The sequence below is a fragment of the Varanus komodoensis genome, unplaced genomic scaffold, assembly GCF_004798865.1.
Source record: "Varanus komodoensis strain SLA01 unplaced genomic scaffold, ASM479886v1 scaffold32, whole genome shotgun sequence".
Taxonomy (NCBI): domain Eukaryota; kingdom Metazoa; phylum Chordata; class Lepidosauria; order Squamata; family Varanidae; genus Varanus; species Varanus komodoensis.
Window position 1 is genome coordinate 9,444,392 of NW_025335798.1, and position 15,965 is coordinate 9,460,356.

The 15,965-nt window shown below is 42.7% G+C and overlaps 1 protein-coding gene across 9 annotated transcripts in view; it reads right to left on the reverse strand.

Moving 5' to 3' along the window:
• Nucleotides 1-14,654, reverse strand: part of CLASP1 (cytoplasmic linker associated protein 1) — a 222,703-nt gene extending 208,049 nt beyond the window's left edge. For 7 of the 9 annotated variants that reach the window (XM_044438065.1, XM_044438064.1, XM_044438060.1 and 4 more), the window contains exon 1: nucleotides 4,466-4,639. The gene's annotated coding sequence lies outside the window, so the exon portion shown is untranslated. Of the gene's footprint in view, nucleotides 1-3,740; nucleotides 4,114-4,465; nucleotides 4,640-14,632 lie in introns of those variants that run through there. The other 2 variants (XM_044438058.1, XM_044438066.1) reach the window with 2 other exon arrangements.
• Between the last annotated feature and the right edge of the window lie 1,311 nt (nucleotides 14,655-15,965).

Consider the following 15,965-nt stretch of genomic DNA (forward strand, 5'->3'; position numbering starts at 1 on the left):
GCAGGTTCAAATGTTAGGTGATGTAAAGAGATAGGGGAAAATAGTAAGTTGAAAAGGTAGAAGTGGCAAATACCAGAATGACAATGTGGGTGAGAGAAACAGCAAGGCTAGGGACAGGGAAGGGAGAAAGACAGGAAACTGGTCCAGGGAGAGAAAAGGGGAGGTTAAAGTCTGTGAATGGAGAGATCGCATAAAGCGGAAAGGCCACTGCAGAGAGAAGACTGGGTGGGCCAAGACATAGTGCCTTCCATTTCCACTCTCCCAGCCTCAAGCCTTGCTCTTTCCCTCCCGCACCACCCTGTTGGGCTAGCTGGGCCCCCACATCGGCCATTACTGACTAGCTGCACCCACTCTTGCAGGAGTGCTCCCAATAGTTTCTCAAACTCCCAAATGTATCTACAGATCCAAAAAAGTTTGGGACCCTGATCTAGCAAAACCGTTGACCCCAACTGCTCCACAATGTATTCCAAAATTCAAAGAGCAGGTGGAATGGGTACAGCAGTCTTCCCCAAATACTCCAAATACTCCAAATGTGTTGGACCTCAGTTTCCATCATCTCCAACCAACATGAGCAATTCTGACTTGGGATTCGGGGAACTGTAGTCCTCATATCTGAAGGAGGTCCTATGTTAGAGTACAAAATGACAGGAGACAAAACGTTTTTCTATATATTTAAGGTATTTAATATTCAATAATACTTATTTTATCCATATACTACCATCTATGTAAATGGCATTTTATAAAGAACAGTACTACAGTTCCCTCCCCTAAGAGGCTTACAGTCTAACACAGACTGAGGGAAACAAAAGATTGGGGGAAATAGAGATATGGGTAAGCAGGGAAAGAATATGTGATTACTTCCATTACCCATATTTTGGCTTATTTGTAATAAGATATAGGGACAAAAAAGGGCCCGGCCCAATGGCTTCTTGGATACAATGAGTTTTAAGGAGAGACCTTAACATAAGAGGTAGTTGCACAAAAGCATTCTGAGGGATATTTCCAGACATAAGGGGCAGAAAGGGAAAATAGATTTGTTTCAGGGAGCAGATCTTTTGATGGCTGAGGTTGATGAAGGTGATAAAACAGATTCCACCAACAATTGCTTATTTAGAATAGTTAAATCGTATTTTTAAGGTAACTTTGTTGTTATCATATGCCATCAAGTCATCTCTGACTTATGGTGACTCTGTGATGGAAGGCCACCGAAATATCCTATCCATGACAGCCCTGCTCAGCTTTTGTTAAAGTAAATTACAGACATAATATCAACAAAAACAAATCAAATAACCAAGTATGCATAGTCACTACCTGTCTCCCCAAGAAATTAACTCCCTCATAACTTTAAGTAATTTAAGAAGGGATTTGGCCTTTCCCAATTGAAGACTGGCATCCTAAGGACATTCACTTTAAATCAATGTGACTTACTTTTAAGAACTGTATTTAAGATCACATTATGTGAATACGTAGGAGAACAAAGTACAACCCAAATCATGGGTACGCACCCTGGCAAATGGGCTGAGTTTAAACCTGGGAGTCCTTTTAAGGCTTTGCCAGACTATATGCTAAGAGATGTGCACTCCTGCCACAAGATCTGGGTGAAGCACAACTCAGATCACGTCTTTTCTTAGGTTAAATTATCTGTATTGCTTAACTGCAGAACTACAACTACAAAATTATTCTGGACACTTTTTAACTGGTACTTTGCTCATCTTCCTTTCATTCCATGTACTTTAGCATATACTTCCTTTCCTCTCAGTATCATTACTTGCCTATTTGCTCCTCATTCCCTTTTTTCCTTCTTGCCACATGTTCTTCCCGCTTGTTTCTCTACACCCCCAACCAGTTGTCCCTTCTCTTCTGCCCTCATCACTCTGTGGGTCTCCCTCTACACACCCACCACTCAGTTATCTCCTTTTCCTCTCTGCAACCCACTATGTCATCTTCTTGCCCATTCTTCCATCCCCACAAAGCTCTCTGCACCACCATTTTCCTTGAGCGTTGCCAACTGACCAGTAGTTTGAAGGAAACCACTAGGTCTGTTCATGAGACTTTGACAAAAAGTTTAATTGCAGAAATCAGTGAATGAAGTATTTCTCCATACTGCACTTCAAATTCTTAAGGACTTAATGTGGCTGGTGAAAAGTTGAAAGATGGGCTTCTCATAGGCTTGGAGACTGAGGAAAGAGCACATCTCCCATTTACTGCCCCAAGTTTCCATAATGAGGATAAGAGTCTAAGACAGAACTAAAGCTTAAACAAAGAACTCTGAGCATTCTAATATATAAACACTCATTCTGCTTTGTCGCTGTGGTAGTAGCTGAACTACAGTAGTTAAAGAATGCGTTTACTGGATCTGCTCTAATATGTATATTTTCTGCTCTGCTTTCTTCAACACAAAGAGGAAGCGGCCTTGCACCAAGCCAAATCAATGGTCCATCTTGCTCTGATTGATAATGACTTTCCAGGATCTTCATACAAGGCTCTTTCTAGCTTCTTTTATGAGATACCAGGAGTGAACTTGAGAGCTTTTGCATGCAAAGTATATGCTTTGCCGCCAAACTACAACATTCCTTCTTGCTTAGCTGAGTAACCAGGCTTTCACTCTCCCATCAACTCATACATCGAAAGAATCTCAGACGCAGACAGGCCACCCACCCAGAGTGGACGATTGACTGTGACATAATAAATGAGGCCACTTGTATCTATGGCTCTGACACCAGACAGAGAAGAAGCAATACTGGCCTTAACTCATGTCCGTTAGTGAGCCTGTCAGACTGGGCTACAGATATTGCCCGGGAGTGCAAGGAAAAGTGTCTGGAATTATCTTACTGAGGAAGAAAATAGGAATCTCCTTGTAGACCCAAAAGGATATGCATGCATTGGAGAAAGATGGCTACCACATTCCAAGAACTTAATTTAGAAGATTTACTTAAACAGCAAGCTTCTGCTGTGTTTTCTATTTAAGTGATACCTTGGAGAAGCACTCATTATCTTACATTTTTAAAAAAACCAATCTTCTAAAACCCTTTCAGGACAAATAGCATAGCAATGGGAGTTGTCTTTCATTTCTAGTGATGTAAAAGCACATACCAAACGCCCATGATGCTCATGCTAATAAACTTTTGTTTTTATTCTGTCCTCCTTACTGTATTTGACATGTGCATTGAATGAAGGTTCACAATTCTAAGGCACCTTGGCTTAAGAAAAGAGCACAGAAATGATGACACTTACAGAAAATCACACATCCAAGATGTATGTATACAAAGTGAGGATACAAATGTCTTATATTCACAGTACTAATACTACCTTTATGAAACACATCTGGATCTTACAACTGCATAGCAATTGGGCACCTGATGCACTATAAATAGATAATATGGAATTGTTCCAAAGAGGGGAAGTAGTTTACCACTAATTCCTAACAGAAATAGCCCAAACTCAAGAGGAGACCCTGTTCCTCAACTAAACCCAACTTTTACAGATTGTTTTCATCTAGCATATTGCTATAGTTAAGGACCACTAATTATCCTACCTCATGAAAATGTTTAAGTTTTGAGGCTGAGGTACAGACTTAACCCTGTACCCTTTGAAGGTTTCATTGGACACTATTAGGCAGTTTCATTTTAGAAATGGATCATAATACAGAAGTAATTACATCACTCTACAAATCCACAGATCCAGATGCCCTCACAGATAATTTAGAAAGACTGCTGCAAGAAAATCACAAAGACACCAACCTGTTTTGCAGAGGGAAACTGAAACGGCAAACAAGAACCCCAGAAGCTAGTTAAGGAAAGAAATCTAAGTAAATGTATCCTCTATACAAGCCTTAATATTAAATTTAAGCACAACAGGGAGCGGCAGGGATAAGACAAAAGCTGCATTTCCCCGATCTTTTTTTCCTCTCCTTTTACATCGAGCACAAAAATTCAGACGAGATCCGTAGGTCACCCAGCCCACTCTTCCCAGTATGGAGCCTATATGCAGACAGATCCACCCTGCACTTCCTTTATGGATTTGCTTTGTTCTAGCAAGCGATCTCTAAGAGATGGTGACAAGACAGGAAAATTCCCTCTGGCGGATCACTTTCCTAAAGAGTTTGCCCACCATCTTCGTCCATTGTGCTGCCGTTTCAGACCTCCCCGCTATCATACGTGCGGAGAAGAATCAAGCCAGGACCTTTGAGGGGCAACCAAGACCCAGATACAAACACTTGTCCCGCCCACTCCGGCGGCCTCTTTCACCTAAACATGATTCCTCTGCCCATCCGCCCCGCTAGCCATGCCCACATCCTTCCACACGGTTCTGCAGCTTACTGATCGCTCCAAACAATGCGCCCCTCCCCCGCACCATCCGCACATCCCCCTCCCGCTCCCCCTCCCCCTCCCAGCCCCCATCCCCTCCCTCCTAGCCATGTAGAAAGTCCATGCAACATGACAGTGCAAGGAGAGTGAATGATTACCTGGGGGCGGCGGCGGTGGGGGCGGCGGGGGCGGCAGTGGTGCTAACACTGGGGGTGGGTGCACGGATCCCTGGCCTCCTGGACGCCCTAAAAGAGGCATTCAGGCGAATGAGAGCAACAGAAGCGCCTAATCCCAGCCGCTGTTGCTGCTACTGCAATGCATGGCTGATGCTCTGCTCCGCCCCTGTGTTGCTGATAAAGCTGCAGCTTCGGCTCGGTAAGAATGGAACTGCTGCTGCGCAGGCGCACTGGAACGCAAGTCGAAAAGACTTCGAGGGGAAGGGTAGCGCGCACGCGCCGAGGAGGTCTTGAGCGGAGCGGGCGGTCCGAGCGGGAGGAGGGGCTGGTCGGCGTTTTCAGCGAGGGGTTTCCGTTTCTGCCGGAAGAATCGCGAGGAGGGGCGGGCGAAGGGAGGGGGCCGAGTTTGGAATGGGCGCGGATAGGCTGCCGGGAGTCCGGGGAAAGAAGCGCGGGGTGCGTGCAAGAGGGGAGGGGCGGAGGAGGGGAGGGAGAGTAGCCAGAGGGCACGAGCGGGATGGAGGAGTTTGGAATGAGTGCCTGAACTGGGACAATGAAACCAGATCATATTTCCGCCCGCCCCACCCCCACGCACGAAATTTTATTTTGAAATACAGAATGACAATGATAAATCAAGATCACTAAAGAAACATACGCGTCCTCTAATTATAGCTCTTAGGAAGCAAATCAGTGGCTCCTAGACAGGGACTGATGGGCTACGGCATAGTTCAGATTCTCCTTGCAGAGCTCGGAGATCGCTCTGCAACCTCCTTCCCCACCAGTGTGGAAAGAACACTTCCAGCTGCTCTCCGAGGTCTGGGCAGCAACTTCAGAGAGGAGGAAAAGAGGCTGTTTTGCAGGGCAGGGAGGGAGATGCCAGGATGCAAGCTACCCTGATTCTTCTGCCTACAACCCTCCCCTTCCAAAATTTTCCAGCTGCCCGGCTAACAGAAGAGGCAGGGCAAGCGACAAGGAAGCAAAGATCGCTGGCACCATGCCCCCCATTCTGCAAAAGATGACCACGAGGAGCCTCCTGAGTTGGGGGGCTTGTGGCCATTGCTGTAAAGCTACACCGTCATTCTGTAACCATTATGCTTATGGAAATGCTACAGTAAAATAGCCTAAGTAGGCATGCGATCATTAATGAAAGTGAAAAGTACAATTCATACAGCATATAAAAAGGGCATATACAAATGTGTGCTATTTTGTGTGATTATCTTACAATTATAAAACCTGTTCGGTGAAAAAGCTTTGGCCTTGGGCAGTATGCAAATGAAATAAATAATGTTAACAACAATAATAATTGTGGGTAATAATAGCAACAATAATAATGTTAAAATTGGAGAGACTAATCCTGGATTTCAAAGGCAGTTGGAGGTACTGTACATACTAGGTGCATGCAGGGCAGAGGATTGTTAATATAAGAGTAAAGATCAGAGAAGTTACTTCAACTTAACTTGCTTAGAACACAACCTTATGCATGTTTAGACAGAACAATATCCTGCATTCCCAGTATGCCCCAGCTATGCTGACTGGGCTATGGTGGTAGTTGTAGCACTTTTGTCCTGCAGAAACATGCATAAGATTGTTACTTAAGGAAAAACAAAATTGTCTGTCAGTTCCCGTGTTTTGTGGCAAGAAAGAAAGGTGGTGCTTTGGAAGAACAATGCTAAGCTGCCTTGGGATGCTGTGAATACTAGGCCAAAGCACATCTGAAAAACACCATACTGGAGGAAGGCAGGACAAGAATATTTGTATGGACAGGGCTTTTCTGTATTTCCAGTAATGACAGTTTACTGGTACAGGCTTCAGAAAATACTGTAGATTTCCTACAGAAATAAAGACTTGTGAGTGTTTGAAGATTAACCACACAGTCCTAGACATGCCAGTTCAGAACTGTATCTCAGTTCTGTAAAGGAGGCTGATGTCCATATAAGTTTGCATAGGATTACAACTTAACAGTGAAAGACTGTGAGCTGGAGCTTATATCTGGTTAAGGAGGCATAGAAGCAGCAAAGCACAACTGCAAATACACTTTATTTTTGAAAGGATAAACTGTTTCAACAAAAGCACCCATCATTATTTGTTTGCCATCCACTTTCTACAAACTGAAGGACTGTTAAAGACTAATTGTTAAGATAATATTTTAGTAAGCAGTTTATTATGAAAATAACCGTACTAAATAGCTGTAATTCACATTGAGCTCTTCAGCATTATACTGCTTTTGTTTGACTCCACTTCTGCTATCAATAGAAATGACAGTCGCAACATCTGCCAAGTTAAGAGGTAACAGCCATAGGGACGCAGCACAAACAGAAGCATGTGCCTGGGCTCCTCTTCCCGAGTTTCCACTGTCTAACAAGTAACTAAAGTGAATAGGGCATCTAACCATGGTCATTACGCCCCTACCCTTTACGCAGCCTTCCTAACCATTATAGCTGCTTGCTTGTGCTGTGGTGAGCTACAACTGCCAACTGGGGATTTTCTGGATTTGGCATAGATGCACAACTTGTGGAGCTGGCTTCCCTTTAAGAATCGGATCCATAGCTTGGCGTGCTTCTCGAGCTGCTACTCCTGGATGACGAGCTCAGTGGCCTCATTAGCTGGGACCAGCTTACATCAGGAAAATGTGGGCCCAGTCATAGGCATGCATCCCTTATTAAGGGCCACATTGGGTTAATGTAACACACACTATGTGGGGCTTGCTTTGAAGTATCCAGAAAAAACTGGTTCAGTTTGTTAAGTGATGTACATCATATGTCTGATATTGTTTGGCGTTTTCCTATTTGTTTGGGGCCTACCCAGTTCAAAGCGCTGATACTGACTTTTCATGTTGGAAAGAGTCTAGGGCCACACAAACAAAAACACTGTTTCCTATCCTGTGAACCTGACCATGCATTCAAATCAACATCTGAGGCACTGCTCTGTGCATCCCTGCAGTTTGGCTACTGCAGAAAGGCGCTTTTCTGCAATGGCACCTGAACTGCACGCTGCCTTCCCACAATTTGGCTTCATCCTGCTTGCCTTTCAGCGGCCAGGTTCAGACAATGTGGGGCAGCACATTCATAGAGCACAACACCCATGGAAGCCACACTGCACTGGGGTCCCCATTCAGGGGCTGCCATATCATGCATGCCTCGTGAGTCCTTGCAGAACTCTAAAACAGATCATGGGTTGTGCAAAGCTTGCTCAACCTTTGCATATGCTATGCTCTCCAGGTTTCCAATTATCAACCCTGAACTGGGGTTGCATATTCAAAATGACACTGCATGTGGAGCAGACTTTTGTCTCCTGTGAACAGCCCCAGTAAGTAGTGAAGGGGTGACAGAAGAGAATTATGTTTTATGTTAACTGATTAAAAACGTAACTGTCCCTTTATCATTTTATATGTGTTGTGGGACTTGTTGTTTAATTGCTGTCATAAGACTGTTTGTGGGATTATGGTATTTAAGGAAATTGGAGAAATTTTAAATATAGATTTAAAATTTTACCGAGAATGGTGTTATTACTATTAATAGAAAAACAAGATATAAACGAAGCTAAGAAAGAATTGATTGAAAGTATGATAATGGCAGTTAGGCTAGTGATAGTTAAATATTGGAAACAGAATTGGGTTTTGCAAAGGCATGAATGGTATAATGAAATATGGAATGTGGTAATTAATGATAAACTGATGACTGAAAAATTAAAAAGGGTTAATGAAAGCAAATGAATATAATGAAATTTGGGAAGATTTTGTAAAAGCAGTACTGATAGAAAGCAAATGCTGTAAACCCAATCAAGATTATATGAATTTCTGGAGGGGATATGGGTATAATTGAAGTATATTATATATTATTAATTGTTATAGTATATGGACGATGGTAGTATTGGTCTCCGGGGTGGTGGATGCACTCTTTTATTTATTCTTTTTTTAATTATTGTGTTCTTGTTATGTTATATTATTATTGTTATGATTGTATTTATGTTTTTTTTCTGTCAAAAAAAAGGAGCGGGGGAGACTGTTTGTGGGCCTGTGTTGAATATGCAGAACTTCTAGATTTCTCCAACCTGGTGTCTCCTGGCTATTTTGAGCTAGCATTGCTAATGATCAAAGACAATGGAAGTTGCAGTCCCAAACATCTGAAGGACAGCAGCATAAGGAAGGCTGTATCAAACAATCACCCATTGGAAGACTAATTCAGGTCACAGTAGCAGTATCCCATGGTAACTGCAAGCAAACCACTACTAAGTGGAATCATGTAAAGAGCTGGTAGGTGCATATATCAGCTCATCTAATGCAAATTAGTTATCACCTAATACCATAGGAGCACCCTGTCATGATTATTCTCACAAAGCAAGACTGAGAAAGTTGTACTCTATTTCAATAAATGTATATACATGCAGTCAGGATGCCAAGCTGCATTGTTATTTGTGGTTGCAAGTTACAGAACCAGCATAGTGCTATTGCTACACATTCCTGACTTTTCCTAAGTGGTGTGAAATTCCAGAGGAAGTCCTATGGGTTTAGCTTCCTTTAGAGAACTGAAACATATGACATTCACTGGAAACATATGACATTCACTGGAAACATATGACATTCACAGCACCTCTACTGGTATATCACTTGTTCTGGTAGTGGTTTCTATTTAGAGATATCTTAGGTTGCATCCAGCATTTTTGCTCAAACATTGCTTCTGTGCCTGCTCCAAATTACTTCATTGATACTGTTCATTTGTTCATTCTCTCTCTCTCTCTCTCTCTCTCTCTCTCTCTCTCTCTCTCTCTCTCTCTCTCATCCCTGCCCCCATTCACACACAGCTCTTCATCACTCCTCTCCCTTTTGCTGTGGGAGGGAGGTCTCATTGCTTTCACATGTCCAAATAAATGTGAAGATTTTGGTCACACAGAGACCCATCTTCTCAACAGTTTGGGACATTAACATGCAATTTGCTTGACAGAGGGTATAACAGGCACAACTGTATTGTTCTGGAATCCTCAGGATGGAGTACAAAGGTGTGTGCAATTTTCTCAGGATAAGAAAATGAAGCTGCTTCACATCCCCCACCCAGATCTCTACAAAGCATGGACTGTATGAATAAGTGGACTGTTTGAATGGGGGTGCTGACATGAGAATAGATGTGCTCACTTTCTGTTGCACCATTACAGGTGATATTTAGCTGTAATCCTATACACACAGATTATACTCCTATAGCCCAAGGAGCTTCAGCTTTTGGGCAGGATAACCAATGAACGAATGAACAAATAAATGTACGTGCTTATCTGAATGTACATCTCAATGAATTAAACAGCACTGCATTATATCTCACCCTTCTTCTCTTGCAACAAACCCATCCTCCTCTCCTCCATTTTATTCTCACAAGAGTAACTCTCAGGTTATGCTGAGAGTGAGCATTGGCCCGAAGTCACTCACTGAGCTTCATGGCCAGGTGGGGACTAGAAGCCAGATTCTCAGGTCGCCAGTCCAACACTCTGATCATTCTGTTGCACTGGCTCTCATGTATAAGGTGAGGCATGATAAAGATAAGTTGGTGCTTGTTGTGGGGCACGCATAAGATTTTGCTCTGTTGTGCTCTGCAGCTTCCATATGAAGAATGCTGAAATCTTGGGAAGAGGTGAGAAAAAAGGCAAAAAAGACTCTCTGTTCAAATTGGCATGACGACCGTACTCTGAATTTTACACTTCTGTATCATGGGGCTTCTGTTGCTACAAAGAACTCTTTTTTCCTAAAAAGATTTTCGCGCATCCACAGCTTCTTTTGACAGTTCACTACAAAGCATTCCTTACTGAATATTCACAGCTTCCAAGCGCAGGCTGATGTTCACCCCCCATCCTGCAAGCTTCTTGTTCTGCTATATTTTAAGATGCACTTATTAACCTATATTCTTCCATGGGAGGAGGACTACACTTGCACAGGGACCCAGAAGCCAGAAATTACACAGATGTGTAGCAACAGGAATATATAAATTGTCCTTCCAACACATACTGAAGAATTATAAAATGTCATTCAGTTGATCAAATGTCAGTTGATGTAGCTCAGCCTACAAAATTTGTCTAAGGCATTTGGTTATTCCTGGAAACTCTCATTGATATTCAGACACAAAGTAGCAGATTAAGGATAAAGTATTCAAATTAAGCATAGAGTTTGCTTTTTATATGTTGTATCTGAGGACTTTATACATCTTTCCCCCTTTATTCTCAACTATTATCAGTATTATGGGCAAAAGAACATCCTTTTCTGAAAGTAATCCCACTAAATAAGGAACTAGATATATACATTTTTGCTGTTGTATGCCTTCTTCTCTAAGTTATGGCAACCCTATGAATGAAAACTCTCCAAAACGCCCCATTCATGTCAGTCCTGCTCAGCTTCTGTAAATTCAAGGCTTCTTTGATAGAGTCAGTTCATCTGATATTTGGTCTCCCTTTTCTTCGGCCTTCAACTTTTCCTAGTAAATAACATATTTAGTCCAATGCAATCAATAGTATAATATGCAAAGAGGCAAAACAGAATTCCCTCCCCCTTTTTTCTTTTTAAGCATGAGCCCTGTAATCACTGCCTGACTTGAGAAACTTAGAATATGAAAAGCCTGGTTCACTGAATTCTTACTCCTCATATTGCAGTGCACTTAGTGTCTCCTTTAAACATATCCAAATCATACATAATACGGTTGAATGGTTTCTGATGTCCATTTGTACCTAAACTGAAATGTTGTGAAGTGCCCATTGGAAAAGATTATTTCAGCTCTGCTTACACATTGTCGGACTGTGAAATAACTACTGCCATTCAAGAAAGAGATCTTGGAATCATGGTGAATTATGCCCTGAAAATATCAGCACGAAAGACTGGAGTTATCAAAAAGGCTACGGGATGTTATGTTGTACTAAAGAGACAGAATATATCCACACTCCTTCATAAATCAAGTCAAAGTAGATGTGTTATATCTAGATAAGATACAGATTTCGTGTGTGAGTGTTCACATTTTTTTCCTCGTGCATGTATAATGGGTGGGCAACTTGTAGTCTTCCAGATGCCTTAGTCTACACTCCCAACTAGCCTAGCTAATGGTAGAGGAGTATAGGACTTGGGGTCCAAAACGTGGAAGGCAGCACATTGCCCACCCCTGAAGTAGCATGCAAGGGGTGAGAACTGAAGCCTTCCAGTGACCTTGCCTCTTTTCCCACTGCTTCATATGGGATCAGGGAAGACACTTGAATAAACAGACATAGCTCCCTCTCTTCTGGTTAGTTTGAACATCACTATGGTATACAAGGGTATAAATTATATACATAATGATTCCATGCTTTAAGTGACTTCTTGGAATGCTAAGGGTCTACATAATCCAATTAAACAGAAGAAAGTAACTTTCTAAACTAAAGGAATATGAAAATGATGCAGCCTTTCAACAGGAAATCCATTGGATTGCAACAGAGGTACATTGGCTGACCGGGTGGGAGAGGTCTATACAACAGACATTTCAATCAGAGTTAAGAGGGTAGCAATCCATGCATAGCGTTTGTTTTCAGTTCAACAAACCATGATTGGTCTTGTTGGTCATTCTTTGATCTGGAAAACCCAGTGCAAAAGACACGGTTTTGATGAATATGCATAAATATGGCAATGACTCACCAGCCATGTTGAATGAATGTTTTGGCGAATGTTTCATACTGTGTATGATTATGTGATTGCATGGGGAGATTTTAATGAGATCTCCAATCCCCTCCTGGATAGGAATGGGGTAGTTCCTAAGCAGCAAACAACGAGATTTGTAGTTCAGCCCTAAATTCACCCCCATCAGCTTATGCAGAATATTGCATCCAGATGAAGGAGAATATACATGTATATCTTCTGTCTGCCATGATTGTTTCTGGCAGGATTAATTTTTGGTTTCCACATCCTTGTTATACCAAATCTGAGATTGCAAAATTGAACCATTGGTAAAATCAGACCATGCCCCAGTTTGTTTGGACCTGCTTCATACAAATAGTCCAAGCTAGCACAGCTCATTGGGAAACAGCCTTATCTAAAGGAGCGCTTGCGTCCATATCTGCCCTCCCGCCCCTTGAGATCGGCGGCAGAGGCCCTTCTCCGGGAACCCTCCATGAAGGAAATTAGGAAGGTAAGTACTCAGAGGAGGGCTTTCTCTGCGGTGGCGCCCAATCTATGGAATGCGCTCCCCAGAGAGGTCCGCCTGGCACCGTCGTTATTTGTTTTTCAGTGCCAGACCAAGACCTTTTTATTTAAAAGTTATTTTAATTGTTAATTATTGAATTGTATTTATTGGGTTTTTATGCTGGCGCCGAGATGTTTCTGGATTTTAAATGGCTAATTTGTGATTGTTTTTTTATTTTGTAAGCCGCCCCGAGGCTTTTTGCGAATGGGGCGGCATAGAAATGGTCTAAATAAATAAATAAATAAATATACTAGAAGAAATGGAACATACTGGAAGAAATGGGAAATAGTAGGAGTTGTAAGGGCTTTTCTTGTCTAAACATCCATACAATGTGGCCCTTAAAGGATAAAAAGGGGCTGGGAATAGGTAAAGTGTCTAGAAGATTGTGGCTAAGCATACAGTTGGATTTTTTAAATGAAAACTTAATAGCACTGAGGCCTGATCAAATTCATCATTAGATTTACAGCAGGGCCACTTCCTAGGACGGGGATTATTTAAGATAATTTCCACAGCACTGTTCACATGAAGAATTTTCAGAATGCTTTTTTCAGTCACATTGGTTGATAGCGGGCTTGCATGGCATATTCAGTGGGAAACGGATTCAGCTGTAGCTCCTTTGGGTCAAGGTCTTCCCCAAGGCCAGTCCATTTAAGCCAGCTTAGGGTCTGCCCAACTCCATCTTCCAGAATTTGCAGAGATTCTTTCTGCCTGCCCCTCTCCTATTGTTTTGTTGTTGCGCAGCTCACGCTTTGCTTCTGTCGCATTCTCCCTTAAATTGCTGCGGCTGCTCCCCTCCCCACACGCCCGCTCTCTCTCACGCACACAAACACAGCGCTGGCTTACATCAGACCCCCTCCCTTCCCTGAACATTCAAGTGCCAAGGACTTACTTTCCAGGTTATTATGGGTGTCCCATTCCAGGCATTCCAGAAAGGCTTTTATACCAAGAAACGTTCTTCTAACATTTTCCATAAAGAGCAATTCTACAGCCATCCCAGACGTTTAAGGAATGTTAACCTTCTTTTGTCCAGTTTCAAACTGTGACCACACTGTCTGTTAAGGGAGGGATAGGCAACCTGAGGTCCTCCAGATGTTGTTGGACTACAACTCCAGTCCTCTCTCGCCATGGACTATAGCAGTTAGGCCAACAGCATTTGGAGGGCTGCAAGCTTCTTACCTCTGCTTTAAGGCAACTCTACAGTATCTATAGTTCAGCCACAGCAATTGGAAAGCTTTCGCACAACAGTATGTTTTCAGTCCTCTCAAGTCAGAAGGCCTCCCTCCCCTACCTGCTCCCTTCTCGAAGGGTTGAACTACAAACTCCCAGCATCTTCTGGACAGCCACTGGTCGAGGGATGCTGTGAATGGCAATCTAGCCCACATGGGGGGCACTAGGAGGGGAGGCTGCTGTAAGGGCTAAAAATGTGTGGGGGGGGCTTAAAATAAAAATAAAGGCCCAGGTTGTGACCCCCTGTCACTATCCTGCATGTTGTAGATTTGCAGCCTGAACTCCGAGGCACGACAACAGGCTTTGCCTCTGCAACCTTTAGGAACCAAAGGGAACCCATAGGTGCATCTCTGATTGTCCTTGGTAACTCCACACACAAAGAATATGGGAATTTTCTGTGCTGTTTCCTATTCATACTGCCTATCTGTGATGTTCTGTTTCTTTTCACACCCTCTCAGATGGATTTGTTTGCTGCCCCTGCCCCACTCCCTGACCTACTTCCATCTTTCTGAATGTGTATTTCTAATCAGTATTTTGCTGCAAGCCACCACCAGCCTCTCACTATTTTTGCATCTTAACAAAACTCTTCCTTGGCAAGATGAGGGACACCTTAAGCCTGCCTGCACTTAGGGAGCCTTGCCGAGTTCTGCAGGAGAAGCTGAGCAAAGCTGGCGATACTCCGACGTGTCTCTCACAGAAATCTATGTAAGCATGCATAGACTGGCAAAGGCAAGGACAAGTAACTTACCTGAACAGCCACTTACAAGGCAGAGTCCAAGACCGAAGATATTAAACAACTTCTTTTCAGCACCCACAGAAATTTATTTCCTAGCAATCCCAGCCATGTGTGTGTATGTTGCAAACAGGAGCAGTAGGACACCTTGGTGGGCACCAAGAATGATATCTGGGGATCTTCTAGCTCAGCTTAGGTTATCTGAAGGTTCGACCAGTTCCTTCAAATTATAGACTTAACCTTTGAAATAGCAGACTTCTGTAGAGCAGCAGGAAAGTTGGCATTGGGAATTCTATGGCTGAACGGTTCATTCTGTGTACAACAGAAGAAGGACATTTTGGTTACTAGTATCAGGTACTTTTAGCAGGGCAGACTCTTCCAGTCGCCATCACATTTGTCCTGGAGCTACTTTGTGACCTAAGGCAGTATTTTGTTCCAGACTTGCAAACAGTTCAACAAGACTGAGAGGCCAGCCGTACCATTATGCCCTGCCCTGCGGCTCATCCCAGGTAGCAGAGTTGGACTACCGTTCAAGGGCAAGAAATTGTCCATTATTTACTGCCCAATCCTGTGCACAGCCTTTTGGAAATGAGTCCCACTGTTTAATGGAGCTTATTAATCAGTAGGCACAGGTCTGCAATCGCAGTTCATTATAATATAAAAACACCACAGAATGCCATTTGTTTTTTGCCTTGAAAATCAACAAGTCTTGGGCTATCTCTGATTTATGTCCTGACATCCCATATCCAGATCCAATAAATAGCCACTTTGACTACAACAAGACTTCTTAAGAAGGTAGGGCAGGATAAAAATAATTCTGCTGGTACACAGGCACAGGGAAATCAGAAATGTAACAGCAATTCTTTCATGTAATTTACAAGAACTATAAAAATTTGTAAACTCTTTCACTGCAATAGATGTGTAAATAAATTACTTCAATGATATGCATACTTTCCCCCTCCCCCACCTCTCGCACGTAAGTGAGAGATAAACACAATAATGGGAGCTTTAACTGTCTGGATCTTATAAATATTTGTTTTATGTTGTTTTTTTAGAATAAAAGTGGCTTAATTGAAATCTCTCTCTGTGTGTTTAAATATACAATTTATTTTCTATTTTCCATATTAGTTTGCTCTTCATTTCAATTCTTTAAATTCTTCTTCTGATTTTGGACAAAAGATAAAATGGGGCAGATCAGGAACTGAAAGACAGAAGTATTAGGAGGTTAATGGGATAGTGATGAGTAGAGGGAGAGAGGGCACAGGGAGAAGGCCTGGACAGGTAAGGGGAATGCAGCCTCAACACTGTACTTACCCTCTGGGGCCTTCTTCCCAGTGCCAACCCCTAG